The sequence below is a fragment of the Triticum aestivum genome, chromosome 2B, assembly GCF_018294505.1.
Source record: "Triticum aestivum cultivar Chinese Spring chromosome 2B, IWGSC CS RefSeq v2.1, whole genome shotgun sequence".
NCBI classification, from domain to species: domain Eukaryota; kingdom Viridiplantae; phylum Streptophyta; class Magnoliopsida; order Poales; family Poaceae; genus Triticum; species Triticum aestivum.
In genome coordinates, this window is record NC_057798.1 from 22,883,310 (window position 1) to 22,906,003 (window position 22,694).

A 22,694-nucleotide genomic window follows, 5' to 3' on the forward strand; every position below is an offset into this window, starting at 1 on the left:
AAGTCACAGAAGATAGAGCCCCACATGCCAATTTGATTTCAGCAACAAAGGAACCCACGATGGAGCGGTCTAGGTCCAAACCAATAGTATTTACTAAGAGCATCTCCAACAGCCGCGCTATAGCACCGCGCGCAAAAAACCCGTTAACGCGCGCGCTGCGGCTGGTTTTGCGCGCCCGCCTGCGCTGGCTCCAGCAGCGGCGCTATAATGCAGCGCGCGCGCGCCGCTCTAGCAGCTGCGCCATAATGCAGCGCGCGCGCCGCACAAACCACATATACTAGGAGAGGATGGGCGGAAGCGCGGGCGCGCGGGGATAGGCCGGGGAAGCCTGAGACGGTCGCCGGGGTGCGCGGGCGGCGGCGGCGGCGCGGCCGGTCGGGGGTGGAAGCGCGAGAGGAAGAGCGGGCGCGAGCGCTCGAGTGTGCCGCGCGCTGTAGTGGGCGCCCAAAATACGCCGCGCGGGTAAGTGTTTTTGCCTGCGCGCCCAACCCGTTTTAGCGCGCGCGCCGTTTTTACGCGCCCGCTGGAGCGCCCTGACGCGTTGCGCGCACGCTAAAAACGCCTATTTTACGGCGTGGCGCTAGTTTAGCGCGACTGTTGGAGATGCTCTAACACTGCGCTATGTTGAGAAAAAGAACTGACGCGCAAAATCAGAGACAACGCGAGCATTGCGAGAGACGATAGCTTAGTTTGAGCGGCTTCCGCTTTCGGCTCGACTTTTCTGCCCCGTCTCCACGGCTCCTGTAGACTTTCGGTGTTTAGAAGTGTACGTCGGCTAGCGAAGTTTCCGACGAAACGTCTACGTCGGCTAGGAAAGTTTCAAACACCTTCGTGTGAGCATATACGCAGTCCACACGCTAAAAGTTCCGCCGTTAGTTTCCTGGAAACTTCGCAGGGAAAGACTTGTGTGTACTATACTACTAGATCATCTGAATTTCGGTGTTTAGAAGTGTAGGCCTCAGGACCCACTCATCCTCCTCGGAACACGTTATCAGTCGGTGTTTAGAAAGTGTAGCGCGGTTGGTAACCGGCTGACCGCCAATGTCCCGGTGTGCTGCAGACACGCGACACGGTGCAGTATATATGGTTACACGCCTAGGCCAACTGTGTTGCATCCAGAATACAAACGCCTCCTCCACGCGCACGTACGCACGGCCGCTGGTTCCTCCGCTCAGCGCTCAGCGCTTAGACACAGGGCGGAGTCACGACGGCCTGACCTCGATCGGTGCTCTGGTTTGCTGCCTCTCATCCAGGCTCTGCGGGCTTCCCAATTCTCGGCGGTCGACTTGCACGCATTGCCCGGCCGGCGTCGCACCCTCTTCCTGGGCCAACGAGTGGCCGCGAGATCCCAACATCCCTCCTACGGGCGCGGCGGCGACTCGCCGAGAGCACGACTTCGCACGAGGTACGCCCACTACGGCACCCCTATGCTTCTATCCATCTCTTTGGTCGGAACGCTCATATATATATATACACACACATACACTCACTCCTATAAACGCATATACACATGACATACCTCTATAAGCACCTACGAAAGACTGAGCCGGCATATGATCGCACGAGGACTTGAACTCTGGTGGGCTGGAGATCCACTGTCTACCTAATCATCCAACCACATATTGGTTCTTAAGGACATCATTCTTAGTGTGTAAAAAACTTTACTCCGGCATATTATCAGCGTTGGACGGGAGAATCATGTTAATTATGAAAATTATCGCCGAGCGTGGACGGTTGGATCACGTTAATTGTGAAGAGTATCATTCTTTGAACGAAAAGATCATGTTAATTATATAAATTATCATCGTGCATTGGACAGAATAACATTAATTATAAAAAGTATCATCGAGCATTGAATCGAAGGATCACAGATGCCTCATTGCGACACATGAACAATTAACTAGTCTTAACTACGAGGGTGGCTCTCCTAAATGCAAGGGGCATCATTCTTAGTAGTGTGTTGAAAACTTTACTGCCTCTCTATCAGTTTATAGGGCGTGCGCGTACCCCTAGGTCATCAATTTGACCAACCTAATACAAGTCATATATTACAAAAAATATACGAACATAAACTATGGAGTTTCTACTTTCAAAAGGTATAATTTTTGTGTTATATAGTTTATATTAGGGTGATAAAATTGGCAACCTAGTTATACGCGCAGGACTTGTAAACTGAAACGGAGGTAGTAGTACTCTGGCATGGTATACATGCAGATGCTCTTAACATACGCGCGCACTCGTTCTTATGAACGCAAGTGCTACCCTATGGGCAGAGGTGAGTCTAAGGTTTGAAGAATGCGCATTCAAAAATTCAAAGCCAACTTTTTTTGACGTGTATAACCGATTATAGCACCAATATATAATAATTGGATAATACATAAAAGATATGGCATAATATAATAGACTCACAAAATTGATCGTAACTTAAGAAAAATCAACATATAGAAATACTAATTGTTCAACATATCGAAGTGCCAACATAAAAAAATACAGTATATAGTGTAAAGAAAACAACAAATAATAAGAAAACTTGACAACTACTACATGATAACTTCCCGATCCTTAATGATTTAAAAATGAGTGATGATATCCTCATCCATAACTTGCAAGAAAAGAATATCTTTCAATCAATGTAACCAAGAATCAGTTCAAGTACTTTTTTTTGTCCCATCTTGCTTGAAGAAAAAGTATTGGTTTTGATGGGGCTCACATAACCTGCACATGAGAGGAGCGAGCCTTGTTTTAAAAGTCGGAGGATTAATGTATTAAGACACATGAACACGTCTAAACTAGCAATTAGACCTTGAGTAATCTGTGGCTTTGAAATTAGAAACTGATGTCTGCTACCGACTCCCTACTGTCGAGATCAGCATCAGAGCAAGCGAGGGATGGATGCTTTGCACCGCCCACCGATCAGTATCGTGCGTGCGTGCGTGCGTGCGATCCGGTGATGGCAACCAGCCCTGGCCGCTTGGTGGCTTGTGTGCCAATAAAACTGTATACTTATCGATGGTTTTTTTGTTGAAACAAACTGTACCATCCATGGATGTGGGACTCACGTGTGCAGTACGCTGCGGCCTGCCCTGTAGGCTGTAGCGATCTGGGCAAATGGGCATGTCGTGGTGGTGCGGAAGAATAGAGGTATGCTAGCCGGAAGCGGATTAAGCGCACTCGGGTGCTCCACACCCCCCCCCCCCCCCCACTCCCTCCCTATATTCAAAAATAATATAATAATTAAAAAAAGTTTAAAAATCCTGGAGATATTTTCAAACCAAATATGACTAGGTATTGTACTCATATAAAAAGTTTGGCCAAGGAATGATTCCTGTTGACTTCAGGGGAAAAAAACAACAAATTTATGACGACAATATAGCATGAATAGTACTTGTATCTAGCATTTTTTGGGAAATCTTTGACCCCGGATACAATAAAAGTCATTCCCTATTAAATCTTTTTATACGAGTGCAATACTTGGTATGTTAGATTCCATAAAAAGTTCCGGGATTTTTTGACTTTTTTTGAATTACTGAATTATTTTTGAATATAGGGGGGCGTAGCACCAGAGAGCTCCTATGCATTTTCGTATGCTAGCCTCTGTTTTTGGGCTGAAATGCTTAGTTAGCATGTTTTACTATATCAGTTTCGTTTCCCCCCTATACACACACATAGTCTACATTATATGTACCTATTTTTGAGTCAAAATAGTGAGTATTAAAATGAATACCCATGAATTGAGGTGGGCCCGCCCCTACGTACGAGCACCTCTGTGAGATTGAGTTGGCGGGTCTAATTGACATAGTCATTACAGACACCTTGTCGTCTACTAATTAACACACCATATTACTGAAAATATATCATCGGAAAGCCTGAATAAAATGAAGAAATATGCGAGCACCCAAGCTAAGGGCATCTCTAGCCGGAATCCTAAACTCATCAATTTGAGGAGTTAAAGAAAACCTAGATCTAACCGAATTCCTAAAACTTAAGTCCCTAAAAAACTTTGCAAATGCTTCTATCTTTTGGTTTACATACCCATTTCTACTCGATATTTTCATAAATATTAAGTGTAAACTTGATAATTTAGGTTAACAACATTACAAAGTCAAAGTTTACAAATTTAAGTATTCAAATTCAAACACATGAAAGGGTCCTAATGAAGTAATAATCCAAGTATAGCATGGTAAAAGCACAAGAATCAAGTGCTATGAAGTGCCCTCAAGTGTCCAACAAGATCATCTTGGAGCTGGATATGAACTTCTTCTTTGTTATCCTCCGATGCATTGCAAGGAATTTGTGGATCATGTTTTAATTATGTTCAGGCCCAGTCGGATCTCAATTAAAGAATACCAAAAGTTCTCTGGCATTCCTCTCTTATCCTCAGTGATCATATTGTGCAAGATGGCATAACATGTCTTGATTTGTCAGAGGAAATGTGGCTTTCAATACTTGACAGGGATGCCCTCAAGTACTCTTGTCTGAAGATCTCCATCACAAGCATGTGTGAATCTTTTAACTGTAGGGGAACGTGCTATGTAAAATAAAATAAATCGCACATGATCAAAACCAAGATAATTATGGAAGTATAGGTAATGAGATTATACCAACGATAAATTTGATGCATCAGAAGTAGAGAAGATTTTGGTTAAGCCTATCAACTCCCGCAACTAGGTTATACCTCCCAGCCATGAGAGTATCTGTCGGAACGGCCCGACGATCTATCATCGATGTAGAATATGCCTCCAAGGTATCCATACATGTTGCATCAGTGCCACCGAACACTCTATGTACCAGCACAAAAAACTATGGGGTCATATGAGAAGGAGAATCAACAACCTTCTAGTGGTGGTGCGATCTAGATCAGATTTAGATGTGATAGGAGCGGTGGCTAGCACATGAGGAGGGGTCGGCTGAAGTCTTGATGTGCCTCATCCTGGTGCACTCCCACCTATATATAGATGGAGGGCCAAGGGAGGTTGGCCTACTAGAGGAGTTGGAGTCTTGCTAGGGCTCCTCCTCAGTTGGCTTGCCCTCCAAGCAACTAGGGGGCAAACGACTTGGGCTCATGGGCTGCCTTGCCCCCTAAGCAAGTAGGGGTGACGAGAAGACCATGTGGAACCTTCCATATTCTAGAAGCTTCCATAACCTTCTAGACCCTTCCATAAGCTTCCAACACCCTCTACAACATTTCGGCACCTTCCAGAACGCTTATTGATATCACTTGGGTGCTTGAGGACCTCCCGGAACACTTCAAAGATCACATGAAACACTTTTGGGACCCTTATCACTCATTCTCCATCGTCTCATAACATTCCTAAATGTCGCTAGTCGTTAACCGTGTGACCCTTTAGGATTGAGAATATGTGGACATGTCTAGAACACCTTCCAATCAATAATTATTAGCTAGATCAGTACACCCATAATATTTCCCACATAACATCAAAGATCTTTATCGAGCGAATGTTGTACTCCGACATAAAATTCCTTTTGCCTCGTGATACGTTACACAACCCTGGGTGATGCATTGATGGTATCCTTGTGGTCAACTCCTTTATCACTATACCTTCCTTGGTCATCCTCGTTACTGGTTTGTACTCTTTTCTCGTTTCCTTATTCCAGTATCCCCATGACTAACTCCTTGGTCAAAATACTAGTCTAGGCGATCCTAGACATCATAATATCGAGTGATCCCAGAGTGTATCTATCCGCTGTGGAAGGGGGAAATCCCAGTCTTGACATATCTAGCAGCACGATATACTTTGCGGTGTACTAGAAGTCACCTTTATAGTTACCCAATTACTGAGTAACGTATGGAAAACCCCGAAATCATACAATATTCGGGTCTACATATTTCCGTGGTCTAAAGACGCGACTAAACATTAACACATCATGATAAAATACTGACAACATATGGATGATGTGATCTCGCACTATTTCATAAGTTGGGTCTATCCGACACCATTGCTACCCTAACAATGTCTTCTCACTGTCGTCGGCATCCTTATTACATTAACTATGCCCATGGTCAAGAAAACAGAACCATCAACAATACATGAGCTAGTCCAGAGGCCTGACTAGGGATATGTTTGGTTTTATCTTTCTACACATCCAATTAGGTTTTCCTTCTAATCTCACATTCAAGAACCAAATACAATTCTAACATAGAAATATAAACTTAATTATGAACATGGAAATGGAATAATAACAACTTTATTATTGCCTCTAGATCATTTTTCCAACAACCACCCCTTCATGTTGTAATTCATGATGAAACTACTATAGCTCGGAAGGGAGTGGAGAAAGAAGAAGATCAGTGCCCAACTCTCGGGGAATAGGAAAACCTAGTGCATTTAGCCTTTGTGCGTAGCCAAACAATTTGAGTACTTATTGGCTCACTGCCATCTTCTAATCAGACATGGCTTTGGATATCTTATATCTTTCAAACCTTCCTTGTTTCCGAAACAAACTTTTGAGCTCCTTGGTCGTATCATAGGCATGCCAATTCTCATAGTGTTTTCCTTATAAAAAATCATTTTTTTTATGATGGGTTCCATGGGGGCAAGCATGGCACATTGGATTGCAATGGAATCATCTCTCTTGGAATACAATACATTTACCTCTTGTAGAGAGGCAACAAGAGGGGGGTTACTGAGTGGTTTCTCTAGGACATTGTCCTTCTTGGCACCTTTGAGGACAATCCTCTGATTACGTTACCAGTCTGTAATACTACCAGATTTACTCATTTTTTATTTCTCAAGTATTGCAGTTAGTGGGAAGGGGGAATTATGAACAATGTCTACAAGGGAAAATGCAAATACACTTTAGACATTGTTCATAATTATGCAACTCAAATTAAATTTTGAAAAGAGTATGCTCCCACTAAATCAATATCCCTCATAATGAAGGTCCAAAACAAAATAGGGGTGATATAACCCACTGATTACTGGTGTGTTTAAAGATCCACGACTCAATTACTCCACCATTGATGTGGCATCACTGCTGACAGAAATGAGACCGATAGGTCAACATGCCAATAATATCCCCATATGACTACTCTTGTTCATCTTTCGATGGGTGTGCTCCAAGCACAATATGATTTAGCAAAGCTCATCAAGACAACTAAGGGCCCTACAGCGTGAACGGTTCGCACCTATGTCATACATGTAAAGTCTATCGTAGTCATGAGACATGGCACACCTCAGAATGGCAAGTACTCCAGATGGAACTATGCTTGGATGAACACTAACCACTTGATATTTGTGTGATGGGTCATCCTATTTAACAACGTCAACCATGCATTAAACAAAGTGCAAAAGGGATTAGCATCACATATACAAATCATAATATAGTAATACAGTATGCCCCTTTCATCTGAGAAGTCTAGATTGTCGACGATAGTTTTCCCTAAAATCATGTCTTGCCAGCAGTTTCCGTTTCTCTGACATGGAAACGTTTTTGGCTGCCATGGCAACAGTTTTCAACAGGAAAACTCTGTCATGGCATCACTTTCTACTGTTGTGGTAGAACTTTTTTGTCGTAGCTTCTCTTCAACAAATTTTGGTGTAGAACTCATCCGTATACGACTTTGCGTCGAGGTCCATGGATGCATGATTTCCACCACCATGCCATCCGCAATTACTACTAATGCATTACATGTCTTTCTGACACGCATCCCAAGTAAAATGAATACTAACAATCATATTGGCTCATGCTGATTATCGTACTCATGACATGCAGATCATGGAAAAAACCATGACAACCAGTTTGCATCTCATACAAACACATTGCATCTTCATAGGATATACCACATCACGTGCATACTTTACAAAAACAAGTTAGATGTCTCTAACATTTTTGCTACAATATGTGGCTTGTAGGGCCCAGTTGGAAACTATTTGCTACCTAAGTTGCCATAAGCATGATTACCCTTGTTGTTATTTAACTTTCGTTGTGTATGAAACACAAGACTTAAGATATCGAGCCTCATACTATTCATCATATATATATAGGAGTAGGATTTAAATCGTTAAAAGTTTAGAGAGCCTAAACAAGTTCTGTAGCAAGCTATAGTAGACACAGTTTTACCTATATATATATATATATATATATATATATATATATATATATATATATATATATATATATATATATATGTATGTATGTATGTGTGTGTGTGTGTGTGTGTGTGGCCCCATGTAGGTCTCGTATCCTAGCCCAATAATTGCAAGAGAATTAAAGTCATCTGAAGAAAATCTTTAGTTTGACGGTTAGCACACGTGATTGAGATTGAAAGTTTATAGGAACAAGATGGACCGAGATCCATATGTTCATTAGTGTTTTTTCTCAAAAATAAAGCATGGTGTGGTGAACAAATTAAGTTGACATGGTAAAAAATTGAATTAAAGTTGCATATCGATTAAATTGCAATATTTATAACTATGAATATCCATGGCATAATCAACATATGAGCATCGCTTACCAATATCAATAGATAGTTTTCCGACTGCATCTATAGCTAATACTCCACCCAAGACCCCTATGTGGCACGCATATTAAAATATTAAGTAAAAACAAAGTATTGTAATAAGTGTGATGACATGAACTAGATGGTATATTGTCTTCATCCTGCATGCAGAGGACAACTACGGAACCATCTTTTTATCCCTAGTGGCAACAACATAATACAAGCCTTTTCCATGTTCTTTCATTATGGTAGCTTAATTGCAAGGTTGAACCCAACTATCATACACAACCCCCTCTTGGAGATCAAACCTCAAACTTGGCCAAACAAAGAAGAATAGATCAGAGAGCATATATGAATAAGAATTATGTAGCAAATAAGCCAAATAGATCTCAAGAGAACCTTGGATAAATCTGATCATGCAGTGACAATTCATCACGCCGCAACAAGCGCACCAATAGATGACATCAGGTGGATCACAATCATGCAGGGAAACTCATGTGATCTTTGTATTGAGAAATATGGGAGAGAAAACAAAAGCAATAGACCAAAGGAAACTACTCGCGGGTGACCATGGTGGCCTTCAAGTGGATGGAGATGGCCACCGTGAAGAATTCCCCTCCGACAGAGCTCTGGAAAAGGCCTTCGGTTTGGATCATCATAGAACAGAGAGGTGTGGCAGTGAAAAAATAGGGTTGAAAATTCACGGGCGTTTTCGGGTATATATGAAAGGCGTAGGCATCGAGAAGTAGTGGAGCGGAGAACCAGGGGGCACGTGGCCCTTGTCTGCATGGAGGGGTGCTTGGGGGCTGTGGGTCGTCCCATGGCCTATGTGGGTGGCCACCAGAAGATTCCTTGTGCAAAACTTCTCCAGATTTTTTCTGGATTTTTTTAGCCCGATAAGATGGATTTTCCTGAAAATCCAAAAACACGCAGAAAGGAAGAACTGACACAAGACACTAAATTAATATATTAGTCCAGGAAAAAAATGATGCCAAAATATGCTAAAATGATATAAACATGGCATGGAACAATAAAAAAATATAGATACGCTTGAGAGGTTTTATCTTCAAGAGGGGGTTGACCGACCAAAGGAGTTGGAGTCCTCATACTCCTCCATTACTTGCCCTCCAAGTAAGTAGGGGGTTGGCCGACTTTGGACCATGGGCTTCCTTGTCCCCAAGCAAGTTGGGGAGGCCCATGTGAAACCTTCTAGAATATTCTAGAAGCTTCCAAAACCTTCTAGACCTTTCTGTAAGCTTACATCACCTTCTAGAGCATTCTGACACCTTCCAGAATACTTTTCGATATCAAAGGGATACTTTGCAACCTCCCAAAACACTTCCGAGATAAATTTGAAACAATGTGGGAAACTTTATCCACGATTCTCCATCATCTCATAGCAATGATAAATGTTGCTACTCGTTAAGCTTGTAACCCTTTAGGTTTGTGAATATGTGGACATGTCCATAACACCTTCTAGTCAATAATTCTTAGTGGGATCTAGACACCCATAATAATTTTCACATAACATCAAAGATTTTTATCGAGCGAACACTGTATTGTTGCATACAATTTCTTTGGCCTCTCATTATGTTACACAACCGAGGCGAGATTGGCGGTATCCTCGTGATCAAATCCTTGATCACTATTCCTAGCTAAACCCGTTGTTTTCATATTCCACATCCCCGTGACTAGCTCCTTAGTCACAATACCTGAACAGGCTATGCAGGACACCATAATACAAAGTGGGCCCAGAGTGTATCTCTCCACTGCCGAAGCGGCAAATCTCTGCCTTGCCATATCTAGCACCATGACATACTTTCGGTGCACCAAAAAATGACCTTTATAATTACCAGATCATAGTGTAAAATTTCGCAACCCCAAAGTAACCATCCGGTATCTAGGTTTACGATATTCGCATGGTCTAAGGACGTGAGTAAATGTTAACACATTATGAGAAAATACCGACAACATATTGTCGACCTGCTTTCACATTATTTCATAAGTTGGATCTATACAACACCATTGTTACCCTAACAATGTGTTCTCATTACTTGTTGCATTAGCTATGATCATGGTAAGGAAAACAGAATTATCAACAATACATGAGCTGGCCGAGAGGCATGACTAGGATATGTTTTGTGTTTCTTTTTTTACACATGCAATTAAGTTTTACTCCAAATCTCGAGTTCTACACCAATGCAATTCTAGCATGGGAATATAAACTTAGTTATGAACATGAAAATAGAAAAAAAAATTATTGCCTTTAGGGCATATTTCAAACACTAGCCGCCTTTAGGATTATATCTTCCCAATTCAGACATAGTCAATGGCGTCGACCAAGCACACATAGGCAAGCACTCGAAGAGCCGCGAGACACTTCATCAATAAACATGTAGTAATTTCTACCGATACACTCTTTAGTTTAAACGAATGATCATATGACCCTCAACAACTTTTGCAATTGCATTGAAGAGACCTCGGTGCATCCGAAATCGTCTTCAAAATAGTTCGACGGAAATGTTGCATTGAGCGCAAAGTAATATCTCTTCTACTTAAAAAAGACCTAAGTTTCCGTCATCCGCTCGTTCTTCGTTTACCCTTATGTCGTTTTTTTCCTTTACTCTATCAGTTATGATTTTTCCCTCTTACTTTTGGTTTTTTTTTACAAATAGCAGTAAACTCTTACCAAATGCTAAATATTTATCAAATAAAATACTTTGTTTTACATAATCATATTAATAAATGAGCAGGAAAATCATATGCTAACATACAATATTTATGTTCCCATTTGCAAAGTCGACTGAGACCTAAAAAAGTCTTAGTCGCTGATGTCAGTCATTTAAATCGCATACGATTTTCGTTCGTTGTCCCATTTTACGTTTGTTCTGGGCTGGGCTTGGCCACTTAGCTAAGGTACATTGGACTTTGATAAGGCCCATTGTTAACTAGAGCAATACTATAAGCGGCCACTACAAAAACAAGGGTGGCTTGTTTTCTACTAATGTTCGGACAACCTGCACTTGGCATTTTTTTCTGCTAGTTACTCACCTCTCATTTGGTGATGCATATTTTTTTCATTTTACTTTTTTTTGTTTTGTTTTGCTTCCTTTTATTATTATTTTCACCTATTTTGCAATCTCACATTGTTATTGTGTCCCCGTGATGATAAAAGATAGAAAATTAAAAAAATAAATAAGATAGAAAATAGTTTAAAAAAAAACTTGTTTGGCCATCCCTGCTTCCGTGCTTCTTCCCCCACCTTCTAGTTGTGCGTGTTGTGCTTGTTGCAGTAGCATGTGTGTGTAGTTACACATGATAGTGTAGATATGCAACTGGTTCCTAATTTCTAAAAAAAATATTCTTCAAATTTCTCCTTCATATGGCATGGTGGTAAAAATATAAATTTTCGACCCCAAGATACAATTGCGTTGAAAATATGTAGTTACAGTCGGGGTAACACTTGTAGTTGCGTATCTGGTAGCAGATATGCAAATTCCCCCTTCCCCCGACAAAACACAAAATCTGCCCCAAGTTGCAGTTGTGTTGAAGACATGTAGTTGCAGTCGGGGTTGACACTTGCAGTTGCGCACCTAGTGGAAGATATGTATATTCGCCCTTTCCTGAACAGAACACATAATTTGTTCCAAGTTGCTGTTGTATTGAAGACATGTAGTTGCAGCCGGGGTTGGCAGTTGCGGTTGCGCACCTAGTGCCATATATGCATATTCGCCCTTTCCCCAACAAAACACAAAAACTCTCCAAAGTTACAGTCGCGTTGAAGACATGATGTTGTAGTCGGGGCTCACACTTGCAGTTGCACATCTAGTAGCAGATATGCATATTCACACTTCCCGCAACAAAATACAAAATCCTCCCAAAGTTGTAATTGTGTTGAAGACATACAATTGCAGTTAGGAGCGGCACTTGGAGTTGCATGTCTAGAAATGCAGTTGTAGTCAAGGGCAATAATTGCAGTTGGGTGACTAGTGGAGGACATGCACCTTCCCCCAATCCCCCTCCTCCTGACAAAAACATCATAGAGTTGCAGTCGCGTTGAAGACATGCCGTTGCAGTCGAGGCGACACTTGCAATTATGTGCCTAGTGGCGGACATGCAACTCATCTCTGTCCGGACAAAAACATCACCTAGTTGTCGTCGCGTTGTAGACATACAGTTGTTGTCAGGGGCGACCCTTGCCGTTGCATGCCTAGTGGTAGACATGCACCTCCCTTTCCCCCGAAAAGAGCACCACAAAGTTGTAGTCAGGGGCGACACTTGCAGTTGCATGCCCTAACAGACATGCAACTGCATCCTCCCAGTGAAACACCATGAATCTGCAATCGCATTGAATACATGTACTTCCAGGTGGAGGCGACTAATGTAATAGCATGTGTTGTGGTAGACATCCAAATATCCCCTCCTTGACAAAACACTATTGAGTGTTAATTGTAGTTACAGACATGCAATTGTAGTTCGGGGGCAATTGTGCAAATGGAGGGCGCTATTTTCAAATTTAAAAAATAACATTATTATATAATAATAAATAATAAATAAAAGGATAGAAAGAATCTTGTCGTTGGTAGGAAAAAAGTTTTTAAAAAGGAAATAAAAACAAAAAATACTGTAAATAAGAATGCAAAAGAAAACAATGTCACAAGAAACACGGACAAAAAAAGTTAAAAAGCACTAACTAGAAAAATAAAAAAGCGAGGATACAGATAAGTGAAAACAAATCAAACAAAAAAGCCCCACAAGTACAAAGAAAAAGCTCACCTGGCCGCGGGCACCCAACCCATAAAGCACGCGTCCCTATCCCATGCAAAGAAAAAGAAAGCACAGGTCGGCCGACTGATTAAACATAAGATAAACAAATGTTGTAGGAATCATAAAGCATTGTCGATCTAATGGTGAGACAATCGACTGAGACTTTCTTAAAACTCAGTCAACTGAGTTTTAGCAAACCCTTCTCTTATTTAATAATCAAGATTTTCATTTTCCTTGTTTCGAACCCAGGTGATCCCATGATGAAGTTCACAAAGGCCGACAAGGCGTCCGGTTTGGATCCTTCTAGTCTGGCGGAGGCCCCGGAGCTGGTCCGTTCGGTTGCCCGGGCCATGGAGGGACTTGCCGAGGAGATCCAGTCGCTTGACCAGGGCCATTGGAAATGGGTGCCAAGGTGGATCAAGGTCGTCGCCACCGAGCTGGAGTTGCTCAAGACCAATATGCTCCAGATCTGGTTCATCTCTGCCGTAGCCGATCCACGACATGGGGCACCGGCACAGCAGGCAAGAGACGCCACCTACTCCATCGAAGTGATTCAAGACAAGATTGAGTGTTGCAGGCTTCAATCTAGCCTTGTTCCACGTAACAAGATTCTCAATCATCTGTTCAAGCTGCTTCTTGCTCTGAGATGTCGATGGAACCGCTCCAATCCAAACAGGATCATCAGGGAGATCAAAGCTATGAATGAGAAAGCTCATAGGCTTGTCCCTCTCCTAGACAAGGGCCAAGGCCAATTTTCCAATCCACCGCCATCGTCGCTTGGTTCCGTCAGCAACACTCGTCGGACAGTGGTGTATGGGCGCGACAGGGAGAGGGATGAGGTCGTGCGGATGCTCATCCGATCATGCGGTGAGGCTGCACCGGAGATGATGGTCTCTCTTGTTGGTGATGGAGGAATTGGGAAGACAACACTCGCTCAGATGGTATTCAACGATGAAAGCGTCAGGCAGCATTTTGATGTCAGGTGTTGGGTGTCAGTTTCCAGTGTCTCCAACCAAATGGAGCTCGCAACAGAGATTTTAAGATCGGCCCAACCATCTTGGGTTGGATCTGATGAGAATAAGATGGTGGGTTTTCAAGTGCTTCGGTCCGAGCTTCGTCAATTTGTGGCATCCAAGAGATGCCTGATTGTTCTAGATGATGTATGCAACAGTAAGGATGAAACCTTACTGGACATCGTCACTCCTCTTCTTTCAGCAGATAGCAGAAGCAGAATTTTGGTGACTTCTCGCATGATACCTCACATATTGGGTTCCTCACAGCTATACACTGTAAATCCACTGGATACCGATGATTGTTGGTCCCTGCTCAAGGAACATGCTTTTCCCATTGATGACGAGAATGTCCATCCAGATCTGAAGTTGATTGGAAAGGAAATTGCTACAAAAACCAATGGATCACCTTTGGCTGCCAAGCTGGTGGGAGGGTTGCTAGGAGAAACAAGGAGCAAAGCGCACTGGAGAAATATCCTTGAAACAGGGTTACAAGATGGCACTGTTTTCTCTGCCCTACTCTTGAGCTATAAGAACTTGCCTGGACACCTCAAGCGATGCTTCGCATATTGCAGTTTGTTTCTAGAGGACTATAAGTTTGATCCAGCACATTTGTCCCGCCTTTGGATTGCGGAGGGTTTTGTACATCCACATGGCAGGGCTGAGAAAAGGATGGAAGACATAGCTAGAGAATATTTTGATCAGCTCCTTTCATGCTCATTTTTTCAGGAGATCAACATTGACACAAGACTTATTACTTGGTGCATGGCCTACTCCATGAACTTGCAAAGTATGTTGCGGAGGAGGACTGCTTCCGTATTGATGATGGCATGAATTTTGACATCCCATCAACAGTGCGCCATTTGTCTGTCACCATGAACAATTTACCTGGCCTCATAAACTTTTCCGGGCTAGAAAAGTTGCGCACCTTGTTAATCCAACCATCACTTTCATCCTCCTCCAGTTGCTTCCAAGAAGATTTTGTGGTGAATTTAAAAGGTATCCTGGCGAAGTCAAAACATTTGCATGTTCTTGATCTTAGTTGCTATAACTCTAAAGAGTTTCCCAATTGCATTAATGACTTATTGCACCTCCGTTACCTCTCTATCCATGGCTCCATCCAGAGGCTTCCTGAGTCCATTGGCAGGCTTTGCCACCTGCAAACATTGCGCTTCACCGGGGAATGTTCCCTTGAGAAGCTTCCTGCTAGCATTATTATGCTAGTCAATTTGCGGCACCTTATTGTTGAGACAAAGTATACTGCAGGATTGGTGGGCATTGGTCGGCTAGCAAATCTTCAGGGATCACTTGAGCTCCACATTGAGAGGAGGGAAGGACATAAACTAGAAGAGTTGAGGAACATCAATGGTCTTCGTGGGCTACTAAAAATAAAAGGTCTAGAAAATGTTTCAAGCTATGAAGAAGCATGCAAAGCTGAGTTGAATAAGAAAACACATCTTAATTCTCTAAATTTAGAATGGAGCTTTGCTAGTAGGAATAACCCACCTTCTGCTGATGCGGAGGTACTTGAAGGCTTAAAGCCGCACCAAGACATAAAGGTACTTCATATACGAAGGTATTGTGGCACCAAACCTCCCAGTTGGCTATTGTCATTGCAGCAAGTGCGCTCTTTGCACCTTATCAATTGCAGGAGTTTGGGAATCCTTCCTCCATTGGGAAATTTGGGATCACTCAGATATTTACACATGAAGGAGCTGTGTGCAGTTGACCGAATTGGACATGAGTTTTATGGCAACGTTGATGTGGCATTTCCATCTCTAAGTGTCCTTGAATTGGATGACTTCCCAAAGTTGCGTCAGTGGGCTGGCACAGAGGACAAGGTCTCATTTCCATGCCTTGAAAGATTGATTATAGTGGATTGTCCAGAACTGGTCGGAATTCCTCCCTTCTCCGCAACTACTCGTGAAGTTACCATTGAGCGTACATGCTTCATGCCATACATGAGGCTTGCGCCTTTTTCTTCAGGTTCAGAGAAGCTCCAGCTGGATGTTTGCACAACTTCTGGCCACTTCAACGGGTTACTCCATAAGCAACATCTAAAGGTTGTTGTAGCCTTAAACATAACTGGTGCTGAACAAGTCGTTGCTACCGAAGAAATAGGGTCCCTTGTTTCTCTACAGAGGCTTCAGCTTCGTCGATGCAATTTCACTGACTATAACTTTAGCAGGTTTCTCCAGGCTCTGCCTTGTCTTTCCTCGTTGGAGATAATTGACCTGCCTAACTTAACATCTCTTCCAGCATTGGAAATAGTTGGGGTTAGCACAATGCTCACGGATTTGTCTGTACGCAACTGCCAGTTCTTGCAGTCTCTATCCTCATTGCAGTTTTTTGATTCACTAAAATATTTGGTCATCGAGAGATGTCCTAAAGTGACTGCAACATCATTTCCATTGAACTTTAGGAGCCTTTCATCGCTCAAAGTGCTGAGAATATCACACTGCTCAGAGCTCCAATCTTTACCGACGTGTGGTCTGCCATCCTCATTGGAAACACTCCATATTACTAGGTGCCACCCGGAGTTGTCCAAGCAATCAAGAAACATGAAAGGGCATTAAGTTGAGAAGCTTGTAATTGGCAATTGTACCTAGTGTGTCGGTTCGGTGACAGTATATTTGGTCGTAACTTTTTTATGTGTTTCCATAAGTTCATCGTACGTTTAACTGTAGGGAGAGATGGCAACTCAAATGCTCTTAGCAATCCAGTGTGATTGAATTGTTCACCTTATGTTGCTCATTGTACATGCCCTAATGAAATCTCGGACCTTACAAAAAAATTGGTTCATTTGCAGCAGAGCAGTCCTTTTTTTGGCTGAAATGAGGGTAAATCCCGGGTCATCTTATAGCAAAGTAGCAACAGTCGTACAAAAAGGAACAAAACAGAACTGTTTGATTACATGCAGTATCTTGGCTCATTGCCAAAGATTTATCCTTGTTCGACGCCCGACAATCCTTCGCCATCTGGTGCACACACCCCGTCCAGCTAGGCCGGCCCATTAACCTGTTTTTTTCTTTCCAGCTAACCTTCAAAAAAGGTGTGGGCGACAGTTTCGAACTCAAGACCCCTCGATTCACAGAGAACCACATCAACCACTAGTATATCTTCACGCTTGCTCTTACTAACTTCCTGTTTTTTCATTTTATTCTTTCATCTGTTCGCTGTGAATCGAGAGGTCTCGTTTCTTTTTTCTTTTTTCTTTCTTTTTTTCCTTGTTCCTTTTCCTTTCTTTTCTTTATTTTTTTTCTTCAAATACACAAGGAGCTCCATCGACACCCATAGGCGACAAGCAGATGCGTGGACGCAAAAGGCGAGCGTAAATGGGCCAGCCAGTAAGCGGTGCTGCATGTTTTTCTATTGTTTTTTCTGAAGGTGGTTTCTTTTTTTTCACCTTTTGTTTTCATTTCGTTTTTTGTACTATAAAAATTTATTAATATATGGTGAATGTTTTCTAAAATATACAATAAACAGTTTTTTAACATATGGTGAATTTTTTTTTAGACAGTGAACTTTTTTGTAATATACGTTGAACATTTCTTCAATAGACTTTCAACCTTTTAGTAATATACAATGAACATTTTTGTAATATGCGATGAACTTTTTTAATATAAGTTGAACCTATTTTACATAAACATTAAAAAATTGTAATATAGGTGAAAAAATTCAAATACAAAATAATCTCTTTGTAATACACAGTAGACATTTTGTAATATGCAGTGGACTTTTTTGTAATGTATGGTGAACATTTTCTTGATATATGACTAATATTTTCGTAATATTTGATGAAAATTTATTAAATACACATTAAACTTTTTCTAATATACAGTGAACATTTTTGTAATATGCGGTGAATTTTTTTAATATAAGTTGAACCTTTTTTACATAAACATTAAACTTTTTGTAATATACAGTGAATTTTTTGTAACACGCGGTTACTTATTTCGTAATATAGGTGAAAAAAATCAAATACAAAATAATCACTTTGTAATATACAGTAGACATTTTGTAATATGCAGTGAACTTTTTGTAATGTATGGTGAACATTTTCTCAATATATGACTAATATTTTTGTAATATTTGATGAAAATTTATTAAATACACATTGAACATTTCATAATATACAGTGAACATTTTTGTAATATGCGGTGAACCTTTTGTAATATACAGTGAACATTTTTTAATATATGACGAACATTTTGCAATACGGGTGAACATTATTTATAATACATGAAAACAATGAACAAAAACCAAAAAGGAACCAAAAACAAAAAGCAAAAAACCAGAATAAAACAAGTCAAAAATCGGAAGTAAAAACAGGACAAAAACCAAAACATGGAAGAAGAAGAAAAAACTAACGAGAGAACTGCAGCGAACGAAACAATCACGACAGACCCGCCAGTGTGCCGGCCCATTGGCGCAGGGTTTATCACTATGGTTCACAAGCTGTACCTTCGGTTCCCTCATAAATTTAGGAACATTTTCCAAATTCGTGCATGCTTTTTGAAACTTATGTACATTTTTAAAATCCATGACATTTTCTGTAATACAGAACATCTTCGAAAAAAAATGCTTGGGATGTCATGAACTTGTTTTTTGTACTTATAAAATGGTTCATGAATCTCAAATTTGAAACGTCTTTTAAAAAATCCTTTCAAACATCTTTGAAAGAATCATTTGGTTTTCCCCATAGGATTGTTCATGTTTAGGATATTTTTATACTTAAAAATTGTTCATGTTTAGGATTTCCAGCATCCATTGAAATTTGTGTGAAAGAATCCTTTGTTTTTTTATATGCAACTAGTAAGTTTGCACATGCAACACACGTCTCGACCAATAATCTTTTCAATGATGATACATCTACTACAAATCACACACATTTAATAAAGATCGAATGGAAAACTCAAGGAGCTTGAAAATAAGAGCCACCAAATACGACTCGCTAAGATAATTTCAGTTGGCTAACAACAAAAAGGAGTAGTACCCGGTATTAGATCAATGGAGAGTATAAGGTCTATTGCCCATAGAACAGTCTATGAGCAGAAAATAAATGTGACATGAATGAATAAAAAATGACACAAAATAGAACCACAAATAAACGGAGCATAAATATGGAGAAAATGGAACATAATGTACTGGACAACAATGCCCAAGCATGTTATGATTTTTTTAGAGTAACTTCAAACTTGATTGTGAGAGATTACATATTTCAAGTGAATAATGCGTAAATATACGTTGGAAAGGGAATATGATAAACAAATTGTACAACACTATCTTGTCTCCACTGAAATATCTTAACCGAGATTATAGTTCTCTCCTTTCTTCATCGAGATTCATCACTGAAAAGGTATTCAAATTGTTCATTTGTTTTTCTTTTTGAAGTGTAAGAAAAGAGAGCAATAATACTTCTGCAGTAAATCACTAAAGAGGAAGACATGTAAGAAAAGGACAACAAAAAAAAAACCAAGATTACATTCATTATTTGACATGGTACCATACTTTCCGAGGTAAGAGAAATTTCATAAGCTATGAGCTGAAACTATAGGTACTGATTGAAATAAGATGTGCCTAATACAGCAACCCTAAATTTGGCCAACATGAAGATTTTGTAGTCAAGGCCCACACTCCATTCTGGAAAACGGGAAAGCCTCAATTCATCTAAACAAATAGGCGATCCTCAAAAAAAAACCTAACAAATAGGCAAGTCTCCCATCTACAACTAATCCTAGCAAATAGATAGCCAAGTTAGCTGAATGTAAACAACAGACAGGGGAAGACTTGTATGAAAACTGAGTTCATGTAAACAAAATGACAAAATCTTCAGGTTTTGGGCACTTCTACCAAAGCCAAGACACCACTGGCATCCAACTTGAACAAACTGTATCGTTCGTGTATAGAAAAATCTAATCTTCATGACAGGAAACGGTAACTTTCAAGCATACGAAACCTCCCGAAGAACAAGATACATAATTGTATGTCATCATCTGACTGAACATATCCTACAAAGCACAGAAAATAAATGAACATAACATATGGTTTCATGAAAATGACAGTTGATAGTACTACCATAGATAGAGGACCAAATTATTAAATTATGGAAGTTCATTCGTGGGCAAATAGACTGACCACCAAAGATTATATGTGTCCGAAAAATATGAACAGTAGCTGCCAAGATAAAAGGAAGCCAGAAATTGATGACATGCACCTTCATAAGAATCTGCATATGTACAACACTCCCAGAAGTCTGGAAAATCTAGCATGTCATTAGCCATGAAATAATTGTAACTGCATCCAAACTGAAATACAGTTGCAACCACAGAATATTCCAAGAATTAAGTCAATACACTGTGCCACTGTTAAAGAAAAAGTTTACCAGTATAAGAATAACACGCATTTAGTAACCTGGTATAAGAAGACCTTGTGGTAAAATGATACATTTGTTTAGAAGGCTCCAACAACTGGATAGAATAGAAAAAAGTTAGTAAAATACATTTGTTTTGAAGGCTCAACATCCTTTGAAGATATTGGCAATGTCAGCATGTTATATTCCCTCCTGGTATATGGTTGCTCTGTAAGAAAGATAGAATCGAAGTCAATTGTATGGATCCAAGAGATTATGATTAATCTATATGCATTTAGGAAAATAGTGCTCAACCGCCCATCAATTACCTGTTCTTGACTTCCTGACGCCAAACGACAAACTATCAGAACATGAAACACCACCACGAACAAGGGCCAGGTCCTCGTCGTCCCCCTCCCTGTCCAACAATGATGCAACTAACTGAGAATCGTAGAATGGAAGTAAAGGAAACCGCAGCGGCCAACACCCAGCCTTTTCTTCAAGTCTATCATATTCCTCACCAGATGATTCCTCACCAGAAGATCAACTGAGATACAGACAATCAATTTGAGAGATTGGAAGGAGCAGAAGGAGAGATGTCACACCCACGCCAAAATCACTGCCAAATCTATCACAAGCAGCAAAAGAGTCTTGTGACCAAACAAGTAAAAGGAGCAATTCAACAACAAAGAAAACAATGAATTTGGAAAAGGAGGAATCAATATCCCTCACCATCATCATGGAAGAAGGGCATCACCAACACCTTGACTCGGAAGGCTGTGCAGGCAGTACGGCGGCGCTGTTGAGAGGCGAGGCGAGGCGTTGCAATGTTCAGTGTAAGCCCGGGATCTACCATGGAATTGCTCAACAAGAAGAACTAAAAATAACATCATTGCTCAACAAATGAGACAAACAGAGATAACAATATCACTTGTAGGCTCAGATTTAATTCAACGAATATTCCTCATGTCATGAATACAATATTGACAACTCGAAAAATATTATAGATAGATCATAGTTGCAAAATGAAGTGATCCACAAAATTGGACATTTCACCAGCTGATGGGAATATCTATTAGTACAAAATTTATATGGAAACACTCAACTCTTATGAAAGAACTATAAGACTTGTTGCATGTGTACAATCAGGGAGTGCTCAGAATTGCAATTTAGATCTTCCAGTGCCTGAGGGAAATATATATTAATACAAATCACTATGTAAATACTCAACTCATAGGTCAGAACTACAGATACTTGTTGTACGGGTACAATCATGAGTGCTCAACAGGTGAAACAATATACTTGTTGTATATGTGCCCGCCCTTTGCGACGGTTAGCAAAACATGAGTAAATAAATATATCTCTATTACTGTAGCACACCATTGATGTAGAATTCCTTATGAAGACATTTATCTACTACCCATATATGCAAAAAAAAATGGTGATGAACAAATACTACCGGCTGCTCATATCTGTTCAAGGAGAAGACATATCCATCACAAATAGTGAATTTTACTAATTCACTCTATTCATGTTGCTACTTGCCAAATTGTTCTCTTTTAGATTAGATTAAGTTTGATCCTAGTTTCTTACATCCCTTATGTATCATGTAGTATACTACCGGCTGGTTTCCATCGAAGCATGAGTACCTTTGTGGTTCACAGTGACTGTAATCTCAATCTAGCCATTATAGAGATGAACTATGTGCCTAGAAAATACACCCAAAAGGAAGCTGCAGAGAAAGGGCCAGTGGAGCACTGATGAATCTACCATGCATTTGTCAGTAAGGACTCACACTAAAATCTGAGAAAATGACTAATCGTGTACAACCCTTTTGTGCACCATTAAATACAGGCTGTTGACTTGTATGAGTGCCACAATTGTGCCTGTTCTTGCTAACAGAGAGCCAGGGAGCCACGAGCAGCAGAGGTTATTCCATCTAGAACGGAGAGGCGACGAACAATCAATCTCAAATAAATGAAACCGACAAGAATGATTCCAGTCAATGGAAAAGGACGATGGAGAAGGTAACGAACCAGCGACATAAGTTGATGCCGCCCCTCGCGCGCTTATGGTCTGCCGTGGGGTGGGGGAGGGGGAGGGA

The 22,694-nt window shown here is 40.8% G+C and overlaps 1 long non-coding RNA gene and 1 pseudogene across 5 annotated transcripts; one reads left to right on the top strand and one right to left on the bottom strand.

Moving 5' to 3' along the window:
* Positions 1-1,129: 1,129 nt before the first annotated feature.
* LOC123043199 (putative disease resistance protein RGA1) lies at positions 1,130-17,673 on the top strand (annotated as a pseudogene).
* Positions 17,674-19,697: 2,024 nt separating this feature from the next.
* LOC123043200 (uncharacterized) lies at positions 19,698-22,694 on the bottom strand. Of its 5 annotated transcripts, none has more exons than XR_006419088.1 (6): positions 22,627-22,694; positions 22,386-22,529; positions 21,323-21,467; positions 21,127-21,218; positions 20,920-21,008; positions 19,698-20,819 (listed from the first exon to the last, which is right to left on the bottom strand). It is a non-coding gene; the product is annotated as an uncharacterized lncRNA (long non-coding RNA). The 5 variants fall into 5 exon arrangements; XR_006419087.1 differs by having other exon boundaries at positions 19,698-20,249; positions 20,456-20,819; positions 21,323-22,529; XR_006419085.1 differs by having other exon boundaries at positions 19,698-20,249; positions 20,377-20,819; positions 21,323-22,529.